This window comes from Equus asinus, chromosome 17, assembly GCF_041296235.1.
Source record: "Equus asinus isolate D_3611 breed Donkey chromosome 17, EquAss-T2T_v2, whole genome shotgun sequence".
Taxonomy (NCBI): Eukaryota; Metazoa; Chordata; class Mammalia; order Perissodactyla; family Equidae; genus Equus; species Equus asinus.
Window position 1 is genome coordinate 27,579,580 of NC_091806.1, and position 16,888 is coordinate 27,596,467.

Genomic DNA, 16,888 nt, shown 5'->3' on the forward strand with positions numbered 1-16,888 from the left:
GTTCAGTCTCAGATCCACTACTTTCCCAGATACTTCATTTCTATCTCCAATACTAGAAGCTGGTTTTCTTTATAGGGTCATATTTTCAAATATACCCACTTCCCCCAGAAAAGGGGTTCATCACTCTATTTGAGTTACAACATGCACAATGAATATAGAAAAAGAAAGCTCTTAAATTAAGGCCAGATGGCCAAGTTCAATAGCTAAGGGAACCATATACAGAAAGTGTGATAAAAATTTGTGACATAATTGAGTGAAAGTTGATTGCATACAGTAAGACTGACAAGATCACCCAAGAATCTCAACACCCTTTGGGAAGCATCTTTCTAAAGGCCATAAACCTTAAAATTTGATCTGCTCATTCTCATGGACTTCCACATGATAATGAATCTTTTGTTTCTATAAACTTTATTTCCCTACTGAAGCAAAGGTGAATTCCTGTTAATCACTTAGGGTCTTTACCTGTACCAGGAACCTCCTTGACAGGGCATTTAGAGCTGGGATGGTAGAAGCTGCAAATTAATCACAAATTAGTAAAAAGAAAAGTCCAGTTAGAGTAATAATCCTCTTAGGACTTGGGCTGAGAGCCACAGGGGAAGTGGTGACTGTGAATCCACTAATGCTATTTGCCATTTTCACAGGTTAAACATGATTCCTTTTTGTTTTAACACAATTTTGTTTTAACACGTTTTTTTCCTGTGTTAATAGGCATTTATGTGTCTTTTTGAGCATCTTCCTTTCTATTTTTTTAAAAAATAATTTTCATCTCTTCAAACAAAGGGATTGTGTTTTTTCCATTTACCAAAAGCCTATCAAATTCAATGTGACTATTCTCCATCTGTCCTCTAATTTTCTAGCACTTATAACAGTCAGGAGTCACTCAGTTTTCTACTTTAGAAGAATTTTGCCTTTCATTTCTGCCATCCTCTCTCTCATCTCTTTTTTTACCTTCTGTAATTCTCTTGTCTATTTGATGAGCTGCCCATCTGACATAATTGATTCTCTGGTCACAACACCCTGGAAATGACAGTTCATCCTCCACTCCGACTGTTTTTCCTTCAAGCATCTATTCATGCCACTTTTGACTTTTCTTTCCTCTTTGAGAGAAAGAAAAATGGGGCACATCCCTAAACATTCTAAGGTGAAATGCTTTTCCTGGTGTAGGGTGCTGAGGAGAGAAGGTGGTACACCTGGGGACGACGACTGTTACTGTCTATCACACTCTCACCTTAATCAATCATTGTGTATTCCTGTGGAGTTATGTCCAGTACCTACCTTGCTTCTCTAGTCTTACTTAAATCTAAATTCTTCCTTGATGATTCTGGAATTGCTGCTGGATGGAGCCTGGCTAAAGGCATCACAATCCCTCCTGAGAAAACCTTGAGGCTGGGGAAGTTTTCTTTAGTAGCAAATTCATTAGACATAGGATTTAGTCTCTGTCTCCAAGACCAGGTTCTTTGCTATGAGAAGGAAAAGGGACCTGGAGGAAAGCAGCCACTTGATTTCCATTTCTAATCCTCAGGGGTAGCATTTAGCCAGTGCCCTGTGGGGTTCCCAATTAATCAGAGGGTGCCAATCACTGCATGACTCTGCTCACTTCCCTTATGGCCTCCTGTGTGTCACTGGGATGGAAACAGGGACATGGGGTGTCTAACCAGCACCCAGGATGGCTGTGGTGTGGGGACGACATTTACTCATCTCCAATTTCAGGGAACCTCCTTGAGTTCCATTCTTTACCTCTGCATCCTGTTATGCATGAGATTTGCCATAAGAAGAATACTCCCATATAATACATTTGGATAGGAAATTCCACCTTTAGCGTTTGTTTTTAGAGTTTTTTCTTTGTGTGTGTGGTTGCATTACTTGAAAACTCCTCTTCTAATAGATCTACTCGATCTTCAGATAAGGCAATAATTTAAGCATATTTCTCTCCAGCGTAACAGGACAGAACTCTCAAAAATGACTTTGTATATTTTTGATCTCAATGATTTTTCACTCACTTGTAGTTTTACTCTCTGAATAAGCAGTCCTACTGTTCTACTTCAAATATTTGACTTTTGGTGGCAGGAGCTGTGGAGGTACAAGTAACATATGTTAATGTCACTCCCATGCTTATAAAACATAGGGTAATATATCCTCTTGAAAAACACTAGAATTGTTTAATGGGCAAATCTTAGATTCAGTGATGCTCCTTATGTTCCTAAAAGGGGGTTTCTGATTCAGGAAATCAATTAACAAAAAGGGTTTCAGGAGCAATCTATTGTGAGAAATTCCATTCTGTGTTGCTAACAGAGTGTGTAATTAGGCATATCTGAAGATTACACAGGCAAAGGTGGTCCTGAGGTGTGGTCAGGATATTGAGGGTCTAGTTTTAGATTTTCTGTTGTGATTTGCAGTAGGAAGATGAAAGGAATTTGAAGAGACTGAAAGTCGCTACAGCTGACCTCATTGATGTGGATATACTGCCGCCTCTTGGTCTTTTCTTGAGTAGCATAGTGAAATCTCATGCTTCCTGCTCTGTCCTTCCTGGGACATGAATCATCCCTTGGTCCAGCGGATCCGCCTTGTATACACTACAGGTTAGTCACTTCATATCCATCATGGTTATCAGATCCACTGACATGGTATTGCAGTGCTTGTGTTCAAGTAACACTTATTTTACTTAGCAATGGCCCCAAAATACAAAAGTGGTGATGCTGGCACCTCAGATGTGCCAAAGAGAAGCTGTAAAGGACTTCCTTTAAGTGAAAGGGTAAAAGTTCTCAACTTAATAAGGAAATACAAAAAATCTTAAGCTGAGTTTGCTAAGATCTACAGTAAGAATGAATCTTCTATGTACAAAATTGTGAAGGAAAAAGAAATTCATGCTAGTTTTGCTGCTGCAACTCACATATGTATGTATAGGAAAAAGCATTGTCTATATGGGATTGGTACTATCCGTGGTTACAGGCATCCACTGGGTATCTTGAAAAGTATCTCCTGTGGACAGGGGGGACTATTGTATACAAGTCTTCAGAAGAATTCTATCTAGTAGAGAACTGTGCCTTGTAGTTACGCTTTCTTGTCTACACTTGTGATGTCCATAATGAGGGGGTACCCACTAAAATATCAAAGAGTCCAGTGCCCCAGGATCTGACAGCAATCTGGGCACAAGGGTAGATTCATGAAAAAGGTGACAATAAAGTGAACTCCAAAAGTCTGGCACTCTGAGTAACTGCAGAACCCAAATTTTGGAGCTTGGGACGTGAGTTTCATTAAGTATCCTGTAAGCCACCTGAGGCTCACCTATTGCGTCCCAACCGTCTTGTTCCTATCCCTAATATCATATACAACTTCTGCTTTCTATATATCAATAAGGCTGATGCTACTACTACTTCTTCTAGGTCCAGGGAGGTCAGCAATCCCCCATACTCTCCTTTCGCTCTACAACAGGACTTTGCACGGCACTTTTGGCTTGAAAAAAGGTTTATTTTGTCCCTTCTCTTTTTGTCTACACTGCAGCCCACTGCAATCCATGCTGAAGTCTGCGCTTTCCTACTTATACCTTTAGTGTTCTCTTTAGCAGGAACCAAGACTATACTTTCTCTTTTTAGACACTAGAGAGCCCCTTCATATTTACATAGAAAATATTGCACCTTGTGTAATAGTGATTTAGCAAATCAGATCTGGATGTCTATGTTTACAGATATAACTCCTTCAGCAATCACTTATGAGGATGGAAAGGTAGTTAGCCAAAATTCATTTTAAGAAATTTTAACTTTGATTTTTAAATAACACAACTATTTATGATTATTATAATTCTTTGGAAAGTATACCCAAGTTGAAAAAAGAGTATAGAAATTGTCTGTGATTCTACCAAAAAGGCATAAATACTGTTATTATTTTTGAATGTATCTTATTTTTTTTCCAAATACAAGTTCAACTTATAAGGCAGATTTTAAACACTTAAATATCACACACATATGTGCATACAGAAACATAGGGATGCAGAAGAAAGGTTGGTTCCATTCTACATGTCAAGCAAAGGAAGATCCCCTATCTTTGTTGTCAGAAACATACTGGCAAAAGAAATAGAACAAAGATATTCCATTTCTTTATAACCATTTAAGCTTTGATATTTTTATCTTCTTGCCTTTCGGGCCACGTTGGTTTCCCAGTTTTCATTTTCTAGAAGCAGAACCTGAAACCAGGATTTGAGTTTGAATACTTTCTTCGGGAGGTGAAGGAAGCCACCATGTAAGTGTGAGGAAATGACAGAGAAAAAGCAAGTTGGCCAATAAAAGGCAGCTACTTAGCTTAAGACTAAGCTATATCAGTCTTAAATTCAAAGTGACAGGAAACACAAGCTCCCTGAGTGAGTCTGTGTGAGTTATTATGATACAGGCTACTTCTACTACCAATTCTTGGACCCCAGACTCATATATTCTAGCTATCAAGGACACTGTACGCCATTGGTTCAAAGTATACAGAGCATCCTGAAAAAGAGTGTCCCAACCCGGTAGGTATCATTCCAAAACTGTTACACTAACACTATTCATGAAGACATTTGAGCATTCGCCAGCCAGTAGCTTTGGTATGACACAGCACCAGGAGAGCATGTTGGCTTGATGGTTATGTGCTTATTCTTTCTTCTTTTCATAATCTGTGTCCCTTAGACTGAGATGGGGTCAGGCAGAATCCATGATGATACGCTAGATATTCTGTGAGCTCTCATATGATGATAACCAAAGCATCATAGGCTGGGAGAGCAAACCTATATTTGAAATTTGGGTTAATCTTAGTAAAAATCAAAATATTCTTTCCTCTAACATGGAAGGGGTCTGATATAATCAACTCAATACTACTTGATTGATTAGTCACTTCAAGGGGTGGGACTATATCCAGGGTCCAGAATCAGTCTCAGTTAAAAGAAGATGAACATTCAGCAGTAGCCACAAGTCTGTTCAATCAGCCTTGGTGAGAGAGAGTTCATATTGTTTGCTTCATCCATAGCCTCCATCCTTGCCACCATAGCTACTCTATTCATGGGTCCATTGTGCTACCACTGAGATGACTGAGCACAAAGACTGGCCAACACCAACAGGTCAAGAAATCTTGTTTACCTGGTCAATGCCTTTTGCAGTAGGTGATATCTGCTGGCACCGAAATAAGGTACAAAGATCTGCATACTTTGTGCACACACCGTAGTTCCCTCCACATGCTTCTCTCCCAGATCTCTTTGTCTCTGCTCTTCCTATCTTGTTTCTTCCAGGTACCTGAACAACCAGGCAAGCCATTTTAACATCTCAAAAGACTGAGCAGTCTGAGTCTATTTTTAGTTTGGGCCACTTCCACTTAGAGTAGAATCTGTAGTGTTGTCACCTCTCTAATGGTTGATATTGGTAATTTGTTGTTTTTCTTTTTTCTGATATGGCAAGTTTATTGATTTTATTCATCTTCTCAAGGAACCTGTTGCTGTTTCAACTGAATTTTCTGTTTTCTATTTAATTGATTTCCTCTGTGATTTTTATGATTCCCTTTCTTCTGTGTATTAGTTTAACTGCAGCTGCTGTAATGAATTACCACAAACTGAGCCCACATCAACATGGCAGCAATGCCACGCTTCCTTTGGAGGCTCTAGGAGAGAATTCATTTCTTGCCACTTCTAGCTTTGCCAGAATTCCTTGGCTTGTGGACATCCTTTCAGTCTCTGCCTCTGTCTTTGCATTGCCTTCTCTCTCTCAGTCTCTTTCTCTCTGATCTCCTCTACCTCTCTCTCTCTTGTAAGGACAGGTGATTGCATTTAGGGCCCACTCAGATCATTTCAGATAATCTCTTCCTCTCTGATCTTTAATTTAATCAAATCTTCAAAAACCCTTAACCGAATAAGTAACATTACAGGTCCCAGGGATAAGGATCTGAAGTGTTTCAGGAGGGGGCATTATTCTACTTATCACATTGTTCTTACATGGTTTTTATTTAGACTTCTTTTTTTAGCTTCTTTCAGATAGAACCTGAAGTCATGGAATAAAGTCCTTTTATCTCTTCTTTTGTTGGTGGTTGTGTAGGTGAACATAGATGAGGACATCTTGTTACAGTTAATGACCCTAGCCCCTCCTCTGTGTGACTACTCGCTGTTCTGCATGTACTCTGAAATAATTCACATGCTCTCCTGATTTATGGTCTCCCCTTACATATGCACTCCCCTATAGCTTGATAAGTTAAAACTTTCTTTGACGAGGTTCTTTCCATGAACAGATTGACCGCAGGCGGGAAATACGCCTACACGATATTCATCATCACTGACAGAAGAAAAGCACAACAACAGACCCTGGAGTTCCCCATGCCCAAAGGCTGACATTTTCTAATCCCCTCCTTACTGCCCATTTTCCCTATATAACTGCCTCAAGATTCTGTAATCCTTGAAGGCAGGTTTTTGGAGACACTATTCACCTGCCTTCAGTTATGCCAGCTAATCAAATTAAAACTCCTTTCTCCACCCCTAACTCTTTGTGATTAATGGGCTCAGATCACAATGATCAGAGAGAGTCCATTGCTTGGTATCAATGCTGGAAATGTCCCTGCAATTCCTACTTTACCTGTTTCCACTAATTTTGATAGGTAGTGTTTTTATTTTCATTCTGTTGAAAATAATTTCTGTATATATTTTCATTATTTTTTATTATTTTATTGAGGTCACATTGGTTTACATTATGTAAATTTCTGGTATGTACCATCATATTTCTGCTTTTGTATAGATTGCATTTTGTCCACCATTAAAAGTCTAGTTTCTATCTGTCACCAGGCCCTTGTGCCCCTTTACCTCTTTTGCCTTCCCCCACCCCCTTCCCCTCTGGTAACTAAGAATCTGCTCTCCTTGTCTATGTGTTTGTTTTTTTTTATCCTCCACATATGAGTAAAATAATATGGCATTTCTCTTTCTTTGTCTGAATTATTTCACTTAGCAGAACTCCCTCAAGGCCCATCCATGTTGTTGCATATGGCAAGATTTCATCAATTTTTATGGCTGAGTAATGTTCCATTGTATATACAAATCACAGCTTCTTATCCCTTCATCAATCGAGGGGACTTGGGTTGGTTACCAGTTTTGACTAGTATGAATAATACTACAATGAACATGGGGTGCATGTAACTTTTTGAATTATTGTTTTCATCTTATTTGGATAAATACTGAGAATTGGAATAGCTGCATCATATGGCATTTCTATTTTTAATTTGCTGAGAAATCTGCTTACACTTATCCAGTGGCTGCACCAGTTTGAATTCCCAGCAGCACTGTATGAGGGTTCCCTTTTCTCCACATCCGCTCCAATACTTACTTTTTTTTCTTTTCAGTAACAACAATTCTGACAGGTGCAAGGTGATATCTCATTGTAGTTTTAATGTATTTCCATAATAATTAGTGATGTTGAACATATTTTCATGTGTCTCTTGGCCACTGTATATGTTTTTTGGAAAAATGTGTGTTCTTATCCTCTGCTCATTTTTGGTTCAGGTTGTTTTTTCTTCTTGATATGTATGATTTATTCATATCTTTTATATCTTAACCCCTTATCAGACATATAGTTTGCAAATATCTTCTCCCAATCAGAAGGTTGTCTTTCTCTTTTGTTAATAGTTGCCTTTGCTGTGCAGAAGCTTTTTAGTTTGATGTAGTCCCATTTGTTTGTGTTTTCCTCAGTTTCCCTTTGCTGTAGAGACATGATATTCAAAAATATACTGCTAAGATAGATATCAAAGAGCGTACTGCTTAGGTTTTCTTCCAGGAGTTTTATGGTTTCAGGTCTTACATTCAAGTCTTTAATCCATATTGAGTTGCTTTTTCTGTATCATGTAAGATAATCATCTACATTAATTCTTTTGCATGTGGCTGTCTAGTTTTCTCCACACCATTTACCAGCAAGACTTTCTCTCTATTCTTAGATCCTTTGTCAAAAATTAGCCCCAGATAGATGTGTGGGTTTATTTCTAAGCTCTTGATTAAGTTCCATTGATCTGAGTGTCTCTTTTTCTGCAGTTAGCATGCTTTTTGATTACTCTAACTCTGTAGTATATTTCAAAATCAGGCAATGTGATACCTCCAGTATTCTTTTTTCTCAGGATTACTTTGGCTATTTGGAGTCTCTTGATGTTCCATTTAAATTTTAGGACTCTATGTTCTATTTCTGTGAAAATTGTTGTTGAGATTCTGATAAAGATTGCATTGAATCTGTAGATTCCTCTAGGTAATATGGTCATTTTAATTCTGTTACTTCTTCTAATCCATGATCATGGATTCTTTATGTCTTCTTAAGGTTCCTTCAACATCTTATACTTTTCACCATATGGGTTTTTCACTTCCTTGGTTAACTTTCTACCTAGGTATTTTGTTGTTTTTATTGAGATTTTAAATGGGATTCTATTCTTGATTTCTCTTTTTACTACTTTGGCAGTTAGTATACAGAAATGCGGCCGATTTTTCTATGTTGATTTTGTACCCTGCAACTTTACTTTCTGATGCTCATTTCTGAGGGGTTTTACTTTGATATTTTAAGGTTTTCTATATAGAGAATGACGTCATCTACAAATAGTGACAGTTTTACTTCTTCCTTTCCTATTCGGTTATCTTGTATCTCATTTTCTTGCCTAGCTACTCTAGCTAGGACTTCCAGTGTTATGACAAAGTAGAGTGGCAAGAGTGGGCATTGTTGTATTTTTCCTCTTCTTAGAGGAATACCTTTCAGTTTTCCACCTTTGGATGTGATATTGGCTGTGGATTTGTCTTATATGGTCTTTATTATGCAGAGATACTTTTCTTTTATACCCATTTTATTAAGAGTTTTCCTCATAAATGGCCGTTGATCTTGTCAAATACTTTCTCTGCATCTATTGAGATAATCATGTGAATTTTATTCTTTGTTTTGTTGATATGGTGTGCCACATTGATTGATTTGCAGATACTGAGCCATCCCTGCATCCCTAGAATAAATCCAACTTGATCATGGTGTTTGAATCTTCTAATGTTTTTTGTGTTAATTTGCTAACATTTTGTTGAGGATTTTTGCATCTATGTTCATCAGGGATGTTGGCCTGTTAGTTTTCTTCTTTTGCGTTGGCCTTACCTGCTTCTGGTATCAGGCTAACGTAGGCCTCCAAACATGAGTTAGGAAGCATCCTGGCCTCTTCAATTTTTTAGAAGAGTTTGAGAAGAATAGGTATTGAATCTCTGAATCTTTGATCAAATTCACCAGAGAAGCTGTCTGGTACCAGATTTTTGTTTTTCAGGAGGTTTTAGCTTACTGTTTCAATCTCTTTCCTTGTGATAGATCTACTCAGATTCTCAATGTCTTCTTGATTCAGTTTGGGGAAGTCGTAGGATACTAAGAATTTATCCATTTCTTATAGGTTATCCAGTTTATTGGCATACAGATTTTCACAGTATTCTCTTACAATTCTTCATATTTCTGAAGCGTCAATTTTAATTTCTCTTTCATTTCTGATTACATTTACTTGAATCTTCTCTCTTTTCTTCTTAGTGAGCCTTCTCAGGGTTTGTCAATTTTGTTTATCTTTTCATAGAACCAGCTCTTACTATAATGATCTTTTGCATTATCCTTGTAGTCTCAATTTCATTTATTTCTCTTCTGATTTTATTAATTCCTTCTATCTATTGACTTTTGGCTTTGTTTGTTCTTTTTCTCATTCTTTTTGGTATAGTGTTAAATTTTTTATTTGACATCTTTCATGTTTCTTGGGTTAGGTCTGTAGTGCTATAGATCTTCCCTCTTAGTACTAGTTTTGCTGCATCCCATAAGTTATTGTAAGTTTTGTTTTCATTTTCATCTCGAGGTATTTTTTTATTTTTCCTTTGACTTCTCCATTGAGCCAATAGTTGTACAGTAGAATGTTTTTGTCTCCACTCTACTTACAACTTTTCCAACTTTCTTCTTTAATTGAATCTAATTCCATACCACTGTGGTTAGAAAAGCTGCTTAATAGGATTTGAATCTTCATAAATTTCTTGAGACTTGTTTTGTTCCCAACATATGGTCTATCTTTGAGAATGGTTCATGTGCACTGTAACATGTGTGTTTTGAACCAAGTCTGAATTTATTTATATCTTTAGTCTAATCCTGAATCAGACAATTTACTAACAAATTTTCACTTCCATCTGAAAAGTGCATATTAAATTACAAGGTATTTTGTCTTGAATTTTAGTTATAATTGCATTTAAATATATATAAATACTGCTATTATCTTATCACAATCATACTTTTTGCATTGGACAAAATATCCTATAGCTTTTTATTGAGGTATAATTGACATATAACATTAGTATCAGGTGTATAATGTAATTAATCATTAATTGTATCTATTGCTAAATGATCACGATTGTAAGTCTACTTAAAATCTATCACCACATATCAGGATAACTTAAGATTCACACTCTTGACAACTTTCCATTCTGTATAATAGTATTATTAACTACAGTCATCATGTTGTACATTATATTCCCATGATTTATTTATTTTATAACTACAAGTTTGTAATTTTTGACCCCCTGCTCCTATGCATCTCCACTCCACCCATCTGGAAAACACCAATTTGCTGTCTTTATCTTTGATCTTGGTGGGGTTTTTTGTTTATGCCAGATTCCACAGTTAAGTGAAATCATATGGCATTTGTCTTACTCTATTTCGCTTAGTATAATGCCATCAAAGTTCATGAATATTCTTGCAAATGGCAAGATTTCATTCTTTTTTATGGCTGAATAATATTTTTTTATTCACCTTTTCTTTATCTATTCATCCATTGATGGACTCTTAGGTTGTGTCCTATTCTTGGCTCTTGTAAATCATCCTGAAATGAACATGTCTGTCCATGAAGTTTCATGAACTGCACTTTTCCTTTTCTTTCATAAATGAATGACTATTGTTTCAGTTTCCAGATCCATCTACAGTCGAGATTTTCCGTCTCTACTGGAGAGAGATATAGAAAATTTATCCAGGAGTTTCCATAACTTATGCAAGAAAGAGATGGATTCAGAATAAAGAGGATAACTGATGACAAAAAGAAGTAATAAAATCACAGAAGAAATAACTGTTTTAAAGTGCTAGAGAACAAAACTAGTAGAGGAATATTTGGTAGAATGTACAGCATAAATCATAAGATGCTTTCCAAATAAGCATGTTAATTTTACATTAGAGGTTTATACAGTGTTTGGAACAGAATTTATGAACAGCTTCTTTGTAGACAATTTAGGAAACATATTTAAATGAATGAGGAATAATGAACTTCAATTTTAATATTGATTATATACTAAATTGGAGTTTTCTAGGCTTTAAGGATGTGTTTTAAATTTGAAATATATTTGAAATTAAACAAATAGGTTCTCCATAAAGTCTATACATACTTAATATTTTAATCTCAATAATGCTGTTCTTCATGAATAGTATGAGATATTTTTCTCAAACTGTATTCAAGGGAAAATTAATCCAATGACATGTTATCATATTTCCTGCATTCTAAGCACATATCTATTGAAAGAGATAGCATTGTTTTAGGATGTGAATGTGTTCCATATTCAGAAACATTAAAACATGGTGAAACATATCTGCTGAATGCTTTCATGAGCTAAAGTTTAACAATTTTGGTGCAATCTGGGAGAATTTTTCCCATCACATTTAGAGCATCTTTTACCTCCTTGTTTCTCAAACTATAGATCAGAGGATGCAGCATGGGAATCACAATTCCATAAAACATGGAGCCACTTGCATATTCTCCTGGGAATTACTACAATGAGGTTGAAATTACATTTTTGACAGGTTTCTGTAGAAAATGGTGATTGCCGTCAGGTGGGAGGTACACTTCCTCCCTGCAGTAGAAGAAATCTTTAGGATGGTGGCCATAAGGTAAATGTAAGAAAAGATGATAAGCAATACAATGAATACCAAGTTAAATCCCACAAAGACAACAAACATGGTGTTGATATCAATGTCGGACCGTGAAAGAGTGAGAATTGGGGGAACATCACAGAAAGTGATGTATGGTATTGGATCTACAGAAGAACAGGGAAAATGTAAAACCTGTGTTTACAGAAGCATTTATTGAGCCCATGACATTTGAACCAGCTTCCACGTGGATGCAGGCTCTTTGAGACATAAGTATGGGAGAGTGAAGTGGATTACAGCTGGCTACATAATGGTCCACTATCATAGCAAACAGGATTTAACAGTCACTGGTCACAAATATTGCATAAACCAGTAATTGTATGATGCAGCCCCATGAAAGATACTGATTTATTTTCTACCATGAAATTTTGCAGCATCTTGGGAGGGAGAGAAGAGGTATAATATCCACAAAAGCCAAATGTTGTATGAAAATGTACATGGGTGTTTGAAGTCCGGAATGTGTCTTGATGAGTACAATCATTCCAAAAAATATTCACTGTGGAGGTCACAAGATCACTAGGCATACAATGAAGAGGAAACACTGCAACTTGTATTGGGCACTAAATCTGAGAAGAATGAATTCATTCACTTCAGTGCTATTTTCTTGTGTCATGGCTACCAAAGTCTAGAAAGGACCAAGAAAAGAAGCGAAATATTGGTGAATTTTTGAAGGAAAAATGCTCTTACATTTTGTGCCTTTTTTTAAGTTGGATTTTCATGGGAAACACTCCCAGCAGTGTTCATTGCTTTCCAAATATTCCTTCTATTTTCTTTTTTTAAAATTTTTAATTGCAGTAATATTGGATTATAGCCTTATATAGCTTTCAGATGGACATCATAATATATTTTGACTTTTGTGTAGATTACATCATGTTCCCAACCCAAAAACTAATTATAGTCTATCCCCTCACATGTGAGCATAATCAGCCCTTTTGCCCTCCCCCCTCTTCCCCCGTTGTAACCACCAATCCATTCTCCATTGCTTTGTTTTTGTTTGTCGTTGTTTTTATCTTCTACTTATGAGTGAAATCTTATGGTATTTGACTTTCTCCCTCTGACTTATTTCACTCAGCATACTACCCTCAAGGTCCATCCATGTTGTCACAAATGGCGGGATTTCATAATTTCTTATGGCTGAGTAGTAGTCCATTGTGTATAAATACCACATCTTTTTTATCCATTCGTCCCTTGATGGTCACCTAGGTTGCTTCCAAGTCTTGGCTATTGTGTATAATGCTGAAATGAACATAGGGGTGCAAGTATCATTATGCCTTTGCGTTTTCAAGTTCTTTGGATAACTACCCAGCAGTGGGATAGCTGGATCACATGGTAGATCTGTTCTTAATTTTCTGAGGATACTCCATACTGCTTTCCATAGTGGCTACACCAGTTTACATGTTCACCAGCAGTGCACAAGTGTTCCCTTCTCTCAACATCCTCTCCAACACTTGCTGTTTCCTGTCTTGTTAATTATAGTCATTCTGACTGGAGTGAGGTGATACCTAATCGTAGTTTTGATTTGCATTTGCCTGATAGCTAGTGATGTTGAACATCTTTTCATATGCCTGTTGGCCAGCTGTATATCTTCTTTGGAGAAATCCTTATTCAGATCTTTAGCCCATTTTTTAATGGTTGTTGGTTTTTTTGGTTGTTGAGTTGTATGAGTTCTTTGTATAATTTGGATATTAAGCCCTTATCTGATATATGGTTAGCAAATGTCTTCTCCCAATTGTTACATTGTCTTTTGATTTTGTTGATGGTTTCCTTTGCTGTGCAGAGATTTTTGCTTTCATGGAGTCCCATTTGTTCATATTTTCTTTTGTTTTCCTTGCCTGGTCAGACATCGTACTTGAACATATGCTGCTCAGACCGATGTCAAAGAGCATACTGCCTATGTTTTCTTCTAGAAGTTTCATAGTTTCAGATCTTACATTCAAGTCTTTAATCCATTTTGAGTTGATTTTTATGCATGGTGTAAAGTAATGATCTACTTTCATTCTTTTGCATGTGACTGTCCAATTTTCCCAACACCGTTTTTTGAAGAGACTCTCCTTTCTCTATCATATGCTCTTGGCTCTCTTGTTGCATATTAGCTGTCCATAAACCTGTGGGTTTATTTCTGGGCTCTAGATTCTATTCCATTCATCTGTGTTTCTGCTTTTGTGCCAGTACCATGCTGTTTTGGTTACTATGGCTTTGTAGTATATTTTGAAATCAGAGAGTGTGATACCTCCAGCTTTGTTCTTTTTTCTCAGGAATCCTTTGGCTATTTGGGGTCTTTTGTTGTTCTATATAAATTTTAGGATTCTTTGTTCTATTTCTGAGAATAATGTTGTTGGAACTTTGATAGGGGTTGCATTGAATCTATAGATTGCTTTAGGAAGTATGGACATTTTCACGATGTTAATTCTTCCAATCCAAGAGCACAGAATATCCATCCATTTCTTTGCATCTTCTTTGATTTCGTTCAACAATGTTTTATAGTTTTCGGTGTACAGACCTCTCACCTCTTTGGTTACGTTGATTTGTAGGTATTTCATTCTTTTTTTTGCAATTGTAAATGGGATTGTATTTTTAATTTCTCTTTCTGCTACTTTGTTGTTAGTGTATAGAAACAAACCAATTTTTTAATGTTGATTTTGTATCCCACCACTTGACTGTATTCATTTATTGTTTCTAAACGTTTTTTAGTGGATTCTTTTTGGGTTTCGATATATAAAATCATGTTGTCTGCAAAGAGTGACAGTGTGAATTCTTCTTTTCCAATATGGATCCTTTCTATTTCTTTTTCATGCCTGATTGCTCTGGGTAGGACATCCAATACTATGTTAAATAAGAGTGGTGACAGTGGGCATCCTTGTCTGCTTCCTGTTCTTAGAGGGATAGCTTTCAGTTTTCCCTGTTGAGGATGATATTTGCTGTGGGTTTGTCATATAGGGCCTTTATTATATTGAGGTATTTCCCTTCTACACCTATTTTATTTAGAGTTTTTATCATACATGGATGCTGGATCTTGTTAAATGCTTTCTGTGCATCTATTGAGATGATCATGTGATTTTTATTCTTCATTTTGTTAATGTGGTGTATCACGTTGATAGATTTGTGGATGTTGAACCATCCCTGCATCCCCAGAATGAAACCCACTTGAACATGATATATGATCATTTTAATGTATTGTTGTATTTGATTTGCTAGTATTTGGTTGAGGATTTTTGCATCGATGTCCATCAGTGATATTGGCCTGTCATTTTCCTTTTTTGTGTTGTCCTTCTCTGGTTTCAGTGTCAGGATAATGTTGGCTTCGTAGAATGAGTTAGGAAGCCTCCCCTCCTCTTACGTTTGTTGGAAGAGTTTGAGAAGGATAGATACTAAGTCTTCTTGGAATCTTTGGTAGAATTCATCAGGGAAGCCCTCTGGTCCTGGACTTTTATTTTGGGAGAGGTTTTTGATTGCTGTTTGAGCTCCTTTGGTGATTGGTCTATTCAAATTCTCTACTCCTTCTTGGTCCAGTTTTGGAAGGTTGTATGTTTCTAAGAATTTATGCATTTCTTCTAGATGATCCAATTGTTGGCGTATAGCTTTTCATAGTATTCTCTTATCTTTTCTATTTCAGAGTATTCAGGTGTAATCTTTCCTCTTTCATTTCTGATTTTATTTATTTGAGACTTCTTTTTTTCCATGGTGAGTCTACCTAAGGGTTTGTCAATTTTGTTTATCTTTTCAAAGAACCAGCTCTTGGTTTTATCATTTTTTTCTCTTTTTTTGGTCTCTATTTCATTTATTTCAGCTCTGATTTTTATTTCCTTCCTTCTGCTGATTTGGGGCTTTGTTTGTTCTTCTTTTTCCAGTACCCTTAGATGCACTGTTAGATTGTTTATTTGGAATTTTTCTTCTTTGTTGAGGTAGACCTGAATTGCTATAAACCTCTCTCTGAGAACCACTTTTGATGTATCCCATAGATTTTGGCATGTTGTATTTTCACTTTCATGTGTCTCCAGGAATTTTTTTATTTCTTCCTTGATTTCTTCATTGACCCAATCGTTGTTCAGTAGCATTTTGTTTACTCACTGCAGTTTTGTGGCTTTCCTGGTTTTCTTCTTGTGGTTGATTTTTAGTTTCTTACCTTTGTGCTCAGAAAAGATACTTGGTCATATTTTGATCTTGTTAAATTTAGTGAGACTTGATTGTTGCTTAATATGTGATCAGTCTTGGAGAATGTTCCATGTGGATTTGAAAAGAATGTACATTCTGTGGGTTTTGGATGAAATGTTCTATATATATCCACTAAGTCCATCTGGTCAAATGTGTTATTTAAGGCCAGTGTTTCTTTATTGATCTTCTGTTTGAATGATCTATCCATTCGTGTAAGTGGAGTGTAATGTCCCCTACTATTATTGTTACTGTCTATTTCCCCTTTTGTGTCTGTTAATAATCGCTTTATATATTTAAGTGCTCCTATGTTAGGAGCATAGGTATTTACAAGTGTTATATTTTCTTGTTGAATTGTTCCCTGTATTATTATGTAGTGCCCATCTTTGTCTCTTGTTACAGTTTTTGTTTGAAAGTCTATGTTGTCTGATATGAGTATTGCTACCCCTGATTTATTTTCTTTGCCATTTGCATGGAATATCATTTTCCATCCTTTCACTTTCAGTTTGTGAGTGCCTTTTGATCTGAAGTGTGTCTCTTGTATGCAGCATATGCGTGGGTCTTGTTTTTTATCAAATTGGCCAACCCATGCATTTTGATTGGAACATTTAGTCCAGTGACATTTAAAGTAGCTATTGGCAAATATGCATTTATTGCCATTTTGTTACATTTTTTCCTGGGTGTTTTAGTAGTTCTTCTCTGGTCCACTCTTTTTCTCTTGCTCTCTCCCCTTGTGGTTTGAGGGCTTTCTTTAGTAATATGTGTAATTTTTTTGCCTTAATTTTTTGCTTACTTATTGTAGGTTTCTT

The 16,888-nt window shown here is 36.4% G+C and overlaps 1 pseudogene; it reads right to left on the reverse strand.

Moving 5' to 3' along the window:
• Positions 1–11,613: 11,613 nt before the first annotated feature.
• LOC106826111 (olfactory receptor 5AK2-like) lies at positions 11,614–12,543 on the reverse strand (annotated as a pseudogene).
• Between the last annotated feature and the right edge of the window lie 4,345 nt (positions 12,544–16,888).